The sequence below is a fragment of the Thamnophis elegans genome, chromosome 8 (assembly GCF_009769535.1).
Source record: "Thamnophis elegans isolate rThaEle1 chromosome 8, rThaEle1.pri, whole genome shotgun sequence".
NCBI lineage: Eukaryota > Metazoa > Chordata > Lepidosauria > Squamata > Colubridae > Thamnophis > Thamnophis elegans.
The window spans coordinates 40,958,683-40,974,850 of record NC_045548.1 but is presented as its reverse complement, the minus strand read 5'-3'; positions in this window follow the sequence as shown (position 1 = coordinate 40,974,850).

The following is a 16,168-nucleotide window of genomic DNA, read 5'->3' as shown; positions in this document are numbered from 1 at the left end:
AGAAGAGTGGATTTAAACAGCAAAGGCGTTCTGAGCCTTCTGCTAAAAGGTATTTCACTGCTTTATAATAAGATTACTGTTTTATGGCCTTGTAGATTTTAATTGCCATTTTTGTTATTGAGATGTCAAAAGAACTGAATATTTTGAAAACAGCATATATTAGTGTTTATCTAAGCCTTCTGTATTCTGTTATGGGGATTGAGAAGATGGCATTTGTATTTGCAATTTCTCTTTATGTCCCACTTTTTAGTATTTGGTTTCTAAGTAAGAATTTGGCTTGTTAAAGATGGCAAAATCTTGCCTTTTCTAAGTGTGGTTGGACTTCAGTAAGGTGTTCACTCATACTAATGACTCACACTGATGATGTTACTTAGTTGGGTAATATAATGTCTACCAGCAAACAGCAAATTCAGAGAACAACAAGATTTCTACATTTCAGTTTTTGTCAGTTTCAGATAACTTGAACAAATAAGAGATTATGGGAACTAGAGTCCACAAGTTCCCACAAAATTTTATTAAGACAATGGATACCTAGTTATAATTAAACTTACTCATAAAATTTCCATTCTTTATGGGAATACTATAAGATTTATTACTAGGGATACTTTATAGTAATATAATCATGATTTAAAAGAAAGAAACAACAATGCAAGGTAATAGTGCTATTGAAATATTAACATGCTGAATATGATTAAAAGTTATTTTACAATATGCTTTGTTGGTTCATTATCCAAATGAGATTAAAATATTTGTGGCAATAAATCTGATAAATATGAAAATAAAACTTTTTTTTCTTTTTTAGTCAAGTTTTTAAATTTATATATAAATATTTTGAATACACTGTCTTCAGTGTATTTATCATATTTTTCGGAGTATAGATGCACCTTTTCTCCCCAAAAAGAGGCTGAAAATCTGGGTGGATCTTATACACTGAATGAGCATTTTTGGCCTCCCCAAACCCCACCCCTTCACCAAAATGGCCATGCCTTTAGGGGGCATGGGAGGACAGAACTTAGTGAAAAAGGGCCGTTTCTTGCTTAATGTTGCCCCCCCGCAGTCCCCAGGAACACTTACAAGCCCCCTAAAAGCTATGCATGCCCTTTTTTGACAAACAATGGGCCTGTTTTCATGAAAACGGGCCATTTTTGGGAGGTCTGCAGAGTGCAAAAACTTTTTTTTTTTTAATTTGCCTCTTCAAAATCTTGGTGCGTCTTATACTCTGGTGTGTTTTATACTCTGAAAAATGTGGTATATATATATATAAATGAAAAGTTTTTCATGTGATCTAAAACACTTTATGTTTTACATTTATTTTATAAATAGTTTAATAAGATATCAAATGATTTATTATAAATAATGTATTTGTTAATCATAGTTGCAGGCTTGTTTTACAAAAAGAATCAGGCAATTAAAACATATGATTACAGTATCCTTATATATTCATTTAATGGTAAATTAAAGCTCTTAGTTATAAAGACAAAAAACATTTTGCAATAAATCTAATAAGAAGTGCCAGGTAAATACTGAAAAACAAAAACGAAAATAAAAGATGTGCTTTTTTAATTAGATGTAACATAGGGGAGATAACAGAAATAGTTGTTAATAAATATTTAAAAACACATTTGAAGAGAGCATGTTATTGATTATATATTTCACCACCCTTACTGCTACAAAGTGAATCTTAATAGTGGCTCTAATCCATATGCAGTCAAGTTCCTCTTTAGTTAAGCATCAGCAATTGTCTAAACATCTCTCCCTCTCATTTATTGTCCCTCAACTCTTCTCTAAGCCATGCAGAGTGTTGGAGTTCCTGAGAAGGAAGAGGTTGCAAGGTGCAATCTGATCCAATGCCTTAGCTTCCCCCTGATTCCAGATAGCAACCAACAGTTTGGTTGGACAATGTAGCGGATCAACAGGAATAATCCCCAGATCCCTCTGAAACCATTTACCACTCACATGAAGTGAACAGATCTAATACGCCCAGCTTCTCCAAATAGTGTTTGTGGCACTATGGAGCTCAAGCACCAAGACTTCCCCAATTTCAGTTCACAACTGCTGCAACAGTAATACCAATATTGGTAGTATGAACATTGTCCCATGTTGGGCTCTGGGTAATCATGGTGGCTATGAACTTCTGAGCTACCTCAAATCCCATTCCTAGAGAAATCAGATTGAAGTCTTTAAGAACCATACATCTGGGAAATCTCATTACTAATCCCCATATGGGGTTCAAATAGATCAAGCAGGGAGGTTGCTATACAACAGGGAAAGTGGTTCAGTAGCAACCCATCTTATCTGAACCCTAAAGCCTAACTTGATGAACAGGGTCCCACATCTGGTGACCTGTGGTGTAGGAGCCCCTTAAAGCTGTAAGGGATACCTGGATGACAACTGCCACACCAAGACTATTGCTGCAGACTCTTGACTGATGTCACCAGATAGCTACTCCCATTCCAGACACAGCCGGGATTGCACTAATACATGCCAGGTCGATCTTTTCATCAATGATTAAATCACTGTTGAAGAAGACTTTTTCCCCCGTGGGTTTGAGGGAGATGTTTTTGCAGACCAACTTGGCATTCACTAGCAACAGCCAGAGGCTAGATTCAGCAACAAGCTTTATGTTCTTGGTCTGCAGCAACAATCTTGCAAATCTTATCTTAGGCCATAAAATAAGAAAGCAATAAGAGAAAACAAAATATTGAGGGAGGAGCCGATGTCATGATGACACAACCTGCGATCTCGAAGTCCTGAGATCACAGTTGATACTTTTGCCGCTGGACGGTCCGTATGGACCTAAACCATCCTGCAGAGATGGTGATTGGGAAGAATACATATTGCTGATCTCAGGGACCCCGCAAAGTCCCTGATTGATCCAAGAGAAGTTCTTCTAGCTGGTGACAAAAGCGCAGCCACAAGCTGCTGAAGTTGAGACAGCTCCGGAACAGAAGGAAACGGAAAGAGAAAGTTTGTACAGCTGGTGAGGAAACTTTACTGTTTTAAAAGAGACTGCCAGAAAAAAAACCTTAAAGCTAAATTAAATTTGAGAACAGAAGAAATAAGTGGCGAAATTAAGCTACATTGGATTGCATTGGACAGTGTGTTATCTTTCTTTTTAAGTGCTATTTTATGGATGGAATTTGCGCAAAGCTTTTTAAAGTGAACGGATTAGTTTTTCTTCTACTACTTTTTTATTTTTGTAACCTATGGATTAAAATTCTTTTTTTCATTTCCATAAGAGTTTTTTCCTTTTTTCTATTTTGTTTCATTTAAGAATTTTATTTTTTAAAAAACCTGGAATACAAAAAAGATATAAAAGGAGTACAAAGAGAGCTGTAGAGGGAAAGGAAGCAACATTGCCACTTGGAGGCTGGAGGTTTGAGCCTTGGAAACATTGTATTTTCACTTCTCTCTTTGATCATTTCCAACTTTGCACTTTATGACCTTGCAGCTTGTTTACAGAGAGTGATAAGAAGAGCATGGGGTGTTTATGCTGGTGTTCTTTTGAACCTTATTGCCAGCTGGAAAAAAGTGAAACAAGGTCTTATTGTGAGAGATTATAAATGAATTTGTGCTTAATCTAAAAAGCCTTGAAAGCCAGAGTGGCAGTGTTTACTAGTCGGAAGAATGGCACAACATCAACATCAAAAAGAAATGTTAACATTGCAAGTGATAGTGTTTGAAATTCAAAAATTATTAAACGTATCAGATAGAATTGGGGAGAAACTGGAAAATCTAGAGCATATAACAGCAAAATATGATGGAGAATCTCAATTGGAAAAAGTGGAGGCTAGAGTCCTAAAAATTGAAGACAAAAACGAGCACAAAGACAAGAAATTTGTTGACATCTATGGCGAATGGAGTGTGGTTGGAAATGCAGAGAGTGGAATATGGAAAGGGGAGCTAGATGGTCTGGAACTCAACCCCAGATGGCAAGGTACAAAAGAAGAAAAAAGAGAAGAATTGATGGATTTAAGGAGAGAAATCTTATCAGAAGCACCGTTGATGATCAAAGATATGCTGATTAAAGAAACAGATGGAGGGTATTATATAAGAGATGCAACAAGCAATGAGCTGCGAAGAGAAGTCCGCACAAATATTACTAAGGGAATAATCAGAAGATTAATTCCACAAATGGCAAAAGACATAAGATTGCATTATTACTGGAAAGATACAGGTTAATATATGAAAGCTTATAATAAAAAAATAGTTAAACTTAGTTAAATTTAGAGCATTATGTAAAAAATGAAGTGATAATGGATATGGCTAAATAAATAATTGACAATGATAATAATGTATACATATGTAGTGGTTTGATAAGAATTAATTGGATATGAATGGTAAATGGTGAAAGGAAGATTAGAAATTTTGTTATGACATAAAAGCTAATAATAAAAAATTGAATTGGATCTAGTTAAACTTTGAGTATTAGGTCAAAAATGTTATAATAATGGACATAGTCAAATAAATGTTTGATAATGATAATAATGTATATATATGTATTGGCTTAATAAAAGGAAATTGGATATAAATTGTAAACAGTGATTTGGAAAGGAGGACTAGAAACTTGGTTACTAAATATTATTGATTTTTATTTAGAATAGGTTATAAGGATTTAATGTTATTAAAGAAGAAGTGAATGTCTGGAAAAATCTCTTCTTTTTTTAAAATGCTCTTTTGCGTAATTCCACATAAGATCTAAACTTGGTATGCTAATCTTGTCACTGTAAGAATTTCCTATCTTGCACAAACCACAGTACTTGGAAACATGCAAATCCAGACTGCTAGATTATGAGGCACCTCAGGTTGCCTCGTATGTATTATGATTTATGATTTAAAATCAGGATACAAGTGCTAACAACATGCATATATGTGTGTGTAGGCATACAACATGTTAGAAAAATTGGTTAGGAAAAGGGACATAAGAAGTGGATAAATAGCATAGAATACAGTACTTAATCGTTCCTCTATTGGGGACATCTCAATTTCACATTTAATTAAGTTGTTGACTTTCCTCATCAGGTTTAAAAAACTTAAAGGCAGTACAGCTGTAAAATTAATGTTCCATGCAAAAGCTACCAAAAGGCAAAAGAGTAAGCTACTCCCTTGTTTGAAATCTTCCTATTCAATACTGCTCGGCTGAAAAAAAATTATAAGGGAGCTGTGTATAAGATATGGACATTAACATGAGTATGAGTTGGCTCCTAAAACTACTTTGGAAAAGTGGTTGCTGCTGTACAAAGCCTCCTTGTCAGCACTGTTAACTCTAACAGTGTATTTAGCTTTTATGTGCTATAAGAGGCTTGTTGCATAAAAAGCAAGATATTAATGGGCTAAGTAATTGTATATAGCCTATAATAGTGGTGGCTAACCTTTTTCTAAAGGCGTGCCAAAATTGTGTGTCAATGGAATGTGCACCACCTCCCTGCTCATGGTTGTGTGATTCCACCTCCCACGCAGGGGGTAGTTTTTGCCCTCCCCAGGTTCCGGAGGCTTTCCTGAAACCTAAGGAAGGAGAAAACGGCCTCCTCCAGCCCTCTGGAAGGCCAAAAATCAGCTGGCGGGCAGAGTTGGAAGGGACCTTGGAGGTCTTCTAGTCCAACCCCTTGCCTAGGCAGTAAACCCTACACCATTTCAGACAAATGGCTATCCAACATCTTCTTAAAGACTTCCAGTGTTGGGACATTCACAACTTCTGGAGACAAGCTGTTCCACTGATTAATTGTTCTAACTGTCAGGAAATTTCTCCTCATTTCTAAGTTGCTTCTCTCCTTGATTAGTTTCCAGCCATTGCTTCTGGTTCTGCCCTCAGGTGCTTTGGAGAATATCTTGACTCCCTCTTCTTTGTGGCAACCTCTGAGATATTGGAAGACTGCTATCATGTCTAATATATGCATATTAATGCCAAAATAACTTGTTTTAACAAATTATATTTCACTACTTAGCAACAATAACAACTATAAAATAATAATCATACAAAAAGTACAAGGAAATTAAAATCAAATATTTGAAATCCATACAAGCTGGAGGTCATGCTGCTGATACAAACTGTCTTGAATGGGAAAATATTGTTCTTAATATAAATTAGGAGTAAACAGAAAAATGTATTCTGTTTACCATTCTGGACTGGAAAGGACTTAAGGAGGAGTTTATCAGCCAAAGAAGCTCTAATTTTAGCCACATTATTACATGGACTCCAAAATTTATTAAAAATAATAATTTTAATAATAGTTCACAAGATATCTGAATGTTGCAAAATACCTGTATCCTCACAAGTTCCTATGAGATTTTATATTCAATTTTCTCTTTAGTGTTCATTTATTTTGAACTTTGGTGCCTGCAATATCACACAAGATGTGATGACTACTGAAAACTTGCTGATATCATTTGTGTTTTCACAACAATAACACATTGGTAGATTATATCAGTTGTGGATTTCTTTCATCCAGGCCTAATTTTATGCTTTATCTGAACTGAGATGGAATATTATAACGAGTATTTTAATGTTATACAAAACTAAGCATTTCAAGTATAAACCTTCTAATGGCTGATTTTCCCAGGAATTATATTTTAGCACATGCTTCAGAAAAGAAAAACATGTCTTATCTTTATGTGCGGATATGAGAGCTATCTGTTTCGCTGCCAAAAATAGAAGAAGAACTCCCAGCATAGAAGGAACTTTCTCACTGCTGATCCTGAAATTTTAGCACAGAGGCTATAAACAACTTCCTTGTGCTTTCTGTCTTGGGTTCCTGAGGAGGGTGACACAGAAATCAAACAACTGATGTTGTTACTGTTAGCCTGAGTCTGCCTCATCTATTCACCCGATCTAACAATTAGGATAAAAACAAAGTTTTCAGGGCTCCCAGAATCACAATTGGGACTGAATAAATTAACATTTCTGATGATGTTGTGCTGAACAAAGGTGTTTCTCACACCACTTATTGTCCAGACTATGACCTAATATGATCTGCAGTAACTGAGGCTTCCAATAGTTGTTGCTTGAGTTTTTTATGCCTCCCAAGATTCAGTGAACTAAATGACAAACATCAAGACTCATCTGGCACATAGAGATCAATTTTACATCAGGGCCAATCTGTCATAGCTTAACAGTGAAGAATAAACCACATCCTATTAGCTCTAAGGGTATCCTGGTGAGTAATGGAGGAGCGGTATTATTCTGTATTAACACACCCACTTGTATTTTTCAAACTATTGACACTCTAACAGGATAATAAGCCACTTTTCTTAAGAACCAACACAAACAAAGTGAAATCCAGTCCAAATATTTGTTCTGAAAACTTTCTGCAATATTTATTAGTACAATGTTTTCTAGCCTTTGCAAATTTATTATGGCTACTAGTGTGGCTTTTCTGAATACAGTTCCCATGGAAGTAGATGCATCTAAGTACAAACATTGCCAATTCCAAATATTTTATTCTGCCTTTATACGTTGCAAATTTTGCTACGTTGGCTGATTGCTTCTTAGTCCCCCTAAAGGAAGAAAAATTCAGAATAAATCAGTTGTTCTTTTATCTATTTAATTTCCTGAAAGTTCAAAGCTTCCTTATTATAATACAATAATGCAGTAATTTAAATTCAGCACAACAGGATGGAATTTATGAATTTTTCTATGTTAAAAATCTGATATTTTTAAACTATGTATAATGTTTTGGTAGTAAATAAGAGAATACTTCATAAGTTATTTAACATTTTTCCAATTATCTATCTTTAGCTTTTACTGACCATGAATCTTCTTAAGACTAAAAGCATGCCTGGATCTATATGGATTTTTCTCTAGCAAAAACTGAAAGTAACAATTATTTTTTAAAGGAAAAAGAGGAGTTGATGCCTGATTCTACATCAGTTGTAATTTTCCTGGCATAATAGAGGATTTGTGTTTAATATAGAAGAAAATTATGAACCACAGTCTTCCTCCTTTATAGATCTAGCAGGTTTCTTGCATCTCCTGACATTTTATACTTCTTTTAGTTTATAAAACAGGCATAGAAAGCTGACATTCTGTAAAGCAGCTCACCAGCATGTATATTATATATAGATGCAAGAATGCTTAAGTAGTCCTTAAAACCTAACAGGGATGATAGATGGCATCCTGGGAAAGGTTAATTTGCTTTCTGGTAAATCTAATGCTTGAGTGTAGCAATTTGGCTGTATGATCAGCCATTTTGAGTAAGGTGACCAGACGTCCCTATTTCAGCGGGACAGTCACGATTTCTAACAATTTGTCTCGGGGCATTTTAAAAAAGTCCCGATTTTCTGGCTTCATGTTGAAAGCCCAGTGGATTTGCTTAAGAAATCCTAACCAGGGCAAGACAAAAGACACTCTGTCTAACCTCTCTCTCTCTGTCTCAGTACTTTCATTGAAGATATTAAAACTTTAAAGCAAGAAAACGGACCCCCCCCCGCCCCTTTTACTCACTTTTATAAGAAAAGATGACCCAGTACCATAGAGTTCCAGGAAATACTTGGCTAGAGAGGTAGCGAGTGTTCCTTCCTGGATTTTCCGGAGGGGAGGGGCATGGAGGTTGGAGGTCTGCTCGTGTGGAAAAAATGGTGGCAAAGTTTCTTTGAAAAATATTTCCCTGACCATTTTAATTTGCTCAGTTCTTTGTATTAACATCTACATCATTCTGGATTGACTTGGAGTGCTCACTTGTGCCTGCTGGTAAGTGAGCTGGGTTTTTTTCTTTTATTTTTTCAATGTATTTTAAAATAATATTTTATTTATTGTGCATAGGATTTTTTTAAAATAGTTTTATTCTGTGTGGATTTTTTTTAAATTGTCTTAGACTATTTTAAAAAAGATTCTATCCAAAAAAATTGAAGTGAAACCATTTTTTAAAATTCTATGCACAATACTTTGAAATGTTTTACTTCAATTTATTCTGTGTGGATTCTTTTTTTAAATTGTCTTAGACTATTTAAAAAAAGATTCTATCCAAAATACAAAATACCAGCTGCAGTTATTCACTTAAGAACTGTGGCAAGAAAGGTGGTATAGTGACCAAAGTTACAATGGCATTGAAAAAAGTGACTGATCACCATTTTTCACACTTAGCAACCATTTTCTCACTTAGCGACCGTTGCAGCATCCTCATGGTCACGCGATCAAAATTTTGATGTTTGGCAACAGATTCGTATTTCTGATGGTTTCAGTGTCCTGGGGTCATATAATCACCTTTTGACAAAGTCAAATGGGGAAACCAGATTCACTTATGTTACTAACTTATCAGCTGCAGTTATTCACTTAAGAACTGTGGCAAGAAAGGTGGTATAGTTACCAAAGTTACAATGGCATTGAAAAAAGTGACTGATGACCATTTTTCACACTTAGCAATCATTTTCACACTTAGTGACTGTTGCAGCATCCTCATGGTCACGTGATCAAAATTTTATATTTGCAAATTATAGTTATGTTGAAATAAAAAAAATTACAATACTATTTTTGCGTTGTATGAAAAATTTTGTTGCTCCGTATAAAATTTTTAATCAAGCCCCCCCCCCCCCCGGTCAAATATGTCCCTCTTTACCAATCTGAAAATCTGGTCACCTTAATTTTGAGACTAGATAAATTTGCCTTGTCCACCATTTTATGACTGTTCATCAACATAGTCTCACAATTCCAAATGTTTTCTTGTTTTGGCATAACAGCAAACAAGGTAAATATATACATTATGCTCTATTCAAATGGCTATTCCTATTTCTATTCTTATTCCTATTTTTGTTCTGTTTTGTTCTATTCTGTGGAAACAAAGTAACATGGTTTCAATAAAAGCCTAGGAATTGAATTTAAGTGTGGATATGACAATATTTAAAGCTTTAGTCTACACAAGAGATAGAAACAGGTGGCTATTTGAATACAAGGAGCCAGAAATTAGCTGTTTTCATTCTTTTTGAAATGAGGGCAGTTAAATAGATACAAAAGAGAAAGGGAGTAAATGAAAAGGAACACACTTATCTTTTACATTTTTAAACTCTTGGCATGAAGAAACTAATCTACTGCTTCCTAAAATTTTCCATCTTTATACTAGTATACTTTATACTATACTATATACACGTTTTATACTTATGTCAAAGCTGAAGCCAAGAAATTCTGTCAGAAACTCCACTTTGAATTTTGATTAAAATTTCCTGCTTTAAAGTAGAGTTTTTGTCTGATTTTTATTTTCTGTTAGCTGACAAGCCAGGACACAGACTGCAATTATTCCAGCTGTGTCCTTCCTTTAGAAATGTTGAACTATCTGAAAAGGTTTTTACAGGAGAAAATTGAAAACACATCTGTTTTCTGTGTATATTTGTAGAAATATAAAATATTTTAAATAAGCAAAATATACTTCTACAGATAAACAAATATTTTTTAAAATGTTTAATAATAATGCATTAATAGCCAAAGTAAATTATAGTGAAAAATGACTCCTTTTCATTATTTAATTTCCATTTTATATATTTAATGTTTTTTTGTTTAGGCATTTGTTAAGATATAATGTACAGATTTTCCAGTTTGGTGATATTATTTATTATTTTAATAATTACATTTTATATATCTATCTATGTAACTTATTTTTCAGAGCATAAAACGTATAAGAAGCATCAAAGTTTTGAAGAGGCAAATTAAAAAAAAAGTTTTTTGCACTCTTCAAACCTCCCCAAAACAGCCCATTTTTCATGAAAACTGCCCTTTTTTTTTAAAGAGCATGCAGAGCCCTTAGGAGTCTTGTAGAGTGCTCCTGGGGGCGGAGGGGAACGAGCAAAATTGGCCCTTTTTTGCAAAAATGGATAGCCTTTAGGTGGCTTATAGAGTGCTCCTGGGGGCTGAGGGCCAAAATTGAGCAAAAAACGGCCCATTTGTTTGCTCATTTCTACCCTCCCCAGCCCCAGGAGCTCCCTAAAGGCCTCCTAAAATCTATGCATAGCCATTTTGGTGAAGGGAGTGGGGTTTTGGGAGGCAAAAAAAATGCTGTATTCAGTGTATAAGATGCACCCAGATTTTCAGCCTTTTTTTTTTTTGAGGGAAAAATGTGCGTCTTATGCTCTGAAAAATACGGTATGTATGTATGTATGTATGTATGTATGTACGTACGTACGTACGTACGCATGCATTTGCTATGTACTCTAATGAAATCACTATATTTCCTAAGAAACTGTGGCAGTAGGCTGTTAGAATACATTCCAATTATTCTATTACAGACCATCCGCAACTATTCATTTAATGACCTTTCAATGGTACTGAAAAAAGTAACTTATGACCAGTTTTCACACTTACGACCATTGCAGCATCTTGCAGCTTGGCAACTGGTTCTTGTACTGTCCTGAAGTAATGTAATCACCATTTGTAACCTTCCCAGCTGTTTCTGATAAGGAAAGTCAATGGAGAAGCCATATTTGCTTAATAATGATTCCTGTAACAACTGTAGTGATTCACTTAATAACTTTGGCAAAAAAGAATGGGGTACAACTCACTTAATCGTCTTCTTTAGCAATGGAAAATTTGGGCTCACTTGTGGTCCTAAGTTGATGTCTACCTGTAATGAACAAATAAATTAACCATTATATTATCCATTGCTTATTATCCAAAAATAAGCAAGAAATGAACAGATATCTATTTCCAAATATTTCTCTGAAATATTCATTTCCCAGTGTAGAGGAGAATCTTAATTCTGCAGTACAACTGCTCATTGTATTTACACAATTCTACTGATATTGTAAGGCTGAACAATCCTTTCATATTCATTTGTTTATTTTAAAATATTTTTCTTTTCTAAGTTTCTTAGTGATCGTTGGATGTCCCAACTCATAGTTTGAAAATCCAAAAAGTAAGGTGATAGTTAAGGTCTTCATTTTTGGAAAACAATGGGTATTATATAACTAATAGAATCATAAGGTTGGAAGTAATCTTTGACATTTTCTAGTCCAACTTCCTGTCCAATATGATTTCCTCAAACTATCCCAGGCAACAATTGTCCTACCGTTGTATAAAAACCTCCATTGGTGGAGCATCCACACCTGAAGGCAGGCTTGTCCACTGCTTAATAGATCCCGTGGTCAGGAATGTATGGAAACTTCTCTTTCTTTTGAGTTTTAATTTCTGTCTGCACTTAGCGGGGAATCACAAATGTTTACCATATTTATATAACATAGTAAATATATTTCTCAAATTAGGCTCTGTAGAAAGAGGGTTGAAGATAGATATTTTTTTTAAAGAAGAAAATCAAGCAACTATAGACCAGTCCATTCAATGTTGTTCCAGGCAAGTTGGTATCAATGGTAAACAAATAGTGCCAAAATAACCTAGGTAGACAGTGATGCTGATAGGGAATCAGCAAGGAATCCACAGATAAACAACCTTCTACAATACTTTTTAAAAAAATAATGTCACCAGGCATATTGATGGAAGTGATCCTTTACATAGTTGGGAGTTTTAAGTGTTTGACATTCTATAGCAAAGATTTTGGAGTAAACGTTGGGGCATGGGATAAAAATGTATTATTTTTTTGGATTGTTATTTATGTTATAAATCACAAAGCAAAAAGGAGATATAAATGCTAATGTATTAACTTCTCAAGGATATGTTGTATGGAATTATTTAAGGAAGACCTGGGATGATAGGAATGGTAAAATGGTCTACTTGGATTATTTTTAGAAGAAAGCACAGGAAAAAGCAGCTTGGATAAAGAAAAAAAGTATTTTTAAAAAAACACCCTACTTCTCCCAGGTTTCAAACCAGCAGTCTTCTAGCTAGTTTGGGAGCTTTGCAAAGGAGGAGTTACAGCCATTTTTCTGTTAGAGAAATGGTAAGAACGAGTCTAAAATATACTGGAAAGAATTAGAGCAGTAATAAAGAATTTTATTTTATTCACTTTGCTGTGCCAGCCTGTATGTGCATCTTGATTCTATAAATTTCATTTTAAATATGTGTACGCTTGTGTTTTTATGGTGGGGGAGTGGGGAAGAGAGATTTCCAGAAAAATCTACCCACAGGAAAGAAAATGATTGGTAATTGCTTTCCAAACAGAAAATTTGGAAAGAACAACAGCATAAAAGTTGTTTAATAACATTTGGCAGCCAATGGCACAAATGGAGAAGCTCCATGTTTTTCAAGTCAGCAAGTTTTAGGTGTGTGGATTTCAACATGCACATAATTCTCAGCCCATGTGGGGAATACTTTGTAAATTCACCAAAATGATTCAGTAGAGACAGATCTTTTTCAAACTAATTTACAGAAAAGCCAGCATGATCATAGAACAGGAACAGTTTAAGTAGCAAATTCTAGTTTGAAGTAATCCGAAATAAAAATCAGCCTGAAGATTCCAACGTGCTCTGTGTCCTGTTTTTAAAAGCAGGATATTTCTTATTAGGACCCAAAAATCTTATTTTCTAATAAATATTAGTTTATGTTCACCTCATCCTGCCACAAGCAAACTTGAAGTTGGGCTGCTTCAACAACTTCAACAACCATGGTTAAAAAAAGCATGGGTTACAAGAATATAAAGTCAGTCAGTAACTTCTAATACGGGTTAGAGCAAGGGTGTCAAACTGGTGGTTCATGTGCTGGATGTGTCATGCACAGGCCACGCCCATCCCAGCTCTGCAAAAAACCCTGTGATACATCATGTGATGGAAACATGACACCACGAGTTTGACATGTGTGGGTTAGAGCAAGTTATAATAGTGCAATATTTGATTTAGTGTATTAATAAATAAAATAAAAATCATTACCTAAACAAATGCTAAAGTAGCATTTAATGGTTTTCATCCAACCAGTACAAAATTTTCCTTGATACTGTGTGCTTTGTTTTAATGTATGCCAACACAAATCTGTTTGATATTTACTAGGTTTATGCCAGACTTCTCAACTTGAGGCATTATTTGTCAATTTGGACTGTGTGTTATGGTCATAAAAGAGTGTTGTCATACCTAGTTGCTACACAAGATGCAGAGGACATTTTCATATGTGTATGTTCAACATGTTGCATCTTTTGCCAAAATAGCATTCTCAGTTATGATGAAATTCAGTCAGTGAATTGTATATTTCTGAATTGCTGTGTGCCTTGACTGAGGGATTCGCTAGTTATGATTATTGCTTAAGGGCAACATGGTCAAATACCCCAGAAGAAAAGAGAGGGAAGGGGAATTCTAATGTCACAAATATAATAAATGAAGAATAGATGAAGAATCCAAAATTAATTTAATAAGCAACAATACTCCTTATACGGTCAAAATTAAGCCCAGAATTATGGTAATAAATTTCTGTAGTTATAAGATGAGGCATCACATGAATGGAGTTGAAATTATAGCCATTTTTTATGTTGGTTATTAAGTAAATGGTGCAGTGGTTAAGTGAATCCATTTTTCCCAATGGATCTTTTTTGCCAGGAAAGGAAAAAAAATCTTTCAAATCATAAGTCATGTGGCTGCAGGATGCTGCAAACAACCGCAAAGGTGAGGATTGCCAAGCACCCAAAATGCAGCAGTGTGACTGTCGTCGTATGTAACTCTAAAAATGGTTTGCAAGTAGCTTTGAGGAAGTGTCTTGTAACTTGAAACGGTCATTAAAATCAACTATCATGAGCCGAAGGCTATTTGTAACAGAACATGTGTAGTTTCCAACCTTCCTGGCTTTGTGACCAGTGGAAGGAAGAAAGGGGATGATTCTGTGTGAGCGGCAAGCACGCACACACCTGGCTGCCGTTTGTGCAAGTGGGGATGTGCGTACGTGTGCTCAACTGCCACTTCCGCAGCCCAGTTCATAACAGCTGAAGGCAGGGGTGAAATCCAGCAGGTTCTGGAAAACCAGTAGCGGAATTTTTGAGTAGTCTGGAAAACTGCCAAATGCCACTTATATCTGGCCCCAGAGTGGGGTGGAAATGGAGATTTTGCAGTATCCTTCCTCTGCCCTGCCCACTAAGTCACACCATGGCCACCAAGCCACGCTCACAGAATCAGTAGTAAAAAAAAAAGAATTTCGAAGAGGGAGAAGCCACGTCGCGATGACACATCACACAGACCTGACAGTCTGGGTCTGTCAATGAAACTTTTGTCTTTGGACAGTCCGGTAGGACCTAAACCGTCCCGAAGAGATGGCGACAGGGAAGCCAAAGCCTTGCTGGTCACAGGGACATCGCAAAGTCCCTGTTTGACCCAAGGGTAGCGCTTCCAACTGAGGACAAAGAGGCAGCCTGCAGGCTGGCATAGTCGGAGACGGCTCCTGAAGGAAGAGACGAAGCGAAAGCATTCCATCTGGTGAGGGTTTTTTTTCTTTTTTTTACTTTTAGAAGATCCATGTTAAGAAACTTTTTTTCTTAAAAAAAATAACAACTAGTCCCCAAAGTAAGAATAAAGTGGTGATTTTGACACTTATTGGACTGCTACTAGAAGATTTCCTGCTCTAGTTAGTAATGATGTTTTGTGGATTGAAGTAATTGCAACATTTCCTGTCTCCCTGCTTGTAGTCTATGGACTGATCTCTTTTTTCTATTTTTTTCCTTTTTACTACCTTTTTTTTGTTGGCTAAGTTAGACTTATTTTCTTACTTCAACAATTTTTTTCCTTCTATTGGTTAAAACTATATGAAAGATATTTAAGGGAAAGCAAAAAAAACCCCAACAATTGACTAATTATTGAATCTGCCACCTGGAAGCCAAAGTCTGAACTTTGTTTCTGTTTTGGTTACAATGTATCTTTTGTTCTGCTTCACTTGGTTTCACTGACCTTGCAATGGAAGGGTTTGGAAAAACTTGAAAAGCACGAAACTTGTTTTTCTTAGTGCTTCTGGTAAATATTTTGGCAAGAGAAGGAAAAAGACAAGCAAGAATAAAACCATCCTATTTTAAAAAACCTTGAAAGAACTGGTGTTTAAGATTCAAAATAAATACAGACACATTTCCTAAAATTTTGACAGGCTAGAGTGGCAGATTCCTCTTCCTATTTCTTTTCCTTTATATTTCTTTGCATTTTGAAAAATGGATCAATATTCAGAGGCAGAAAATTTAATAATCCAAAACATCCTGGCTGGACTTCAAAATATTGCAGAAGGACTTAAGAGATTTCACAAGAAATGGGACAGTTTATGGGGTGCTACAGTTAAAGAGGAGGGGGTTGGAGCCCCAGAGATTAAAGAAGAGAATGGAAATATAGAAAATAAAGACAA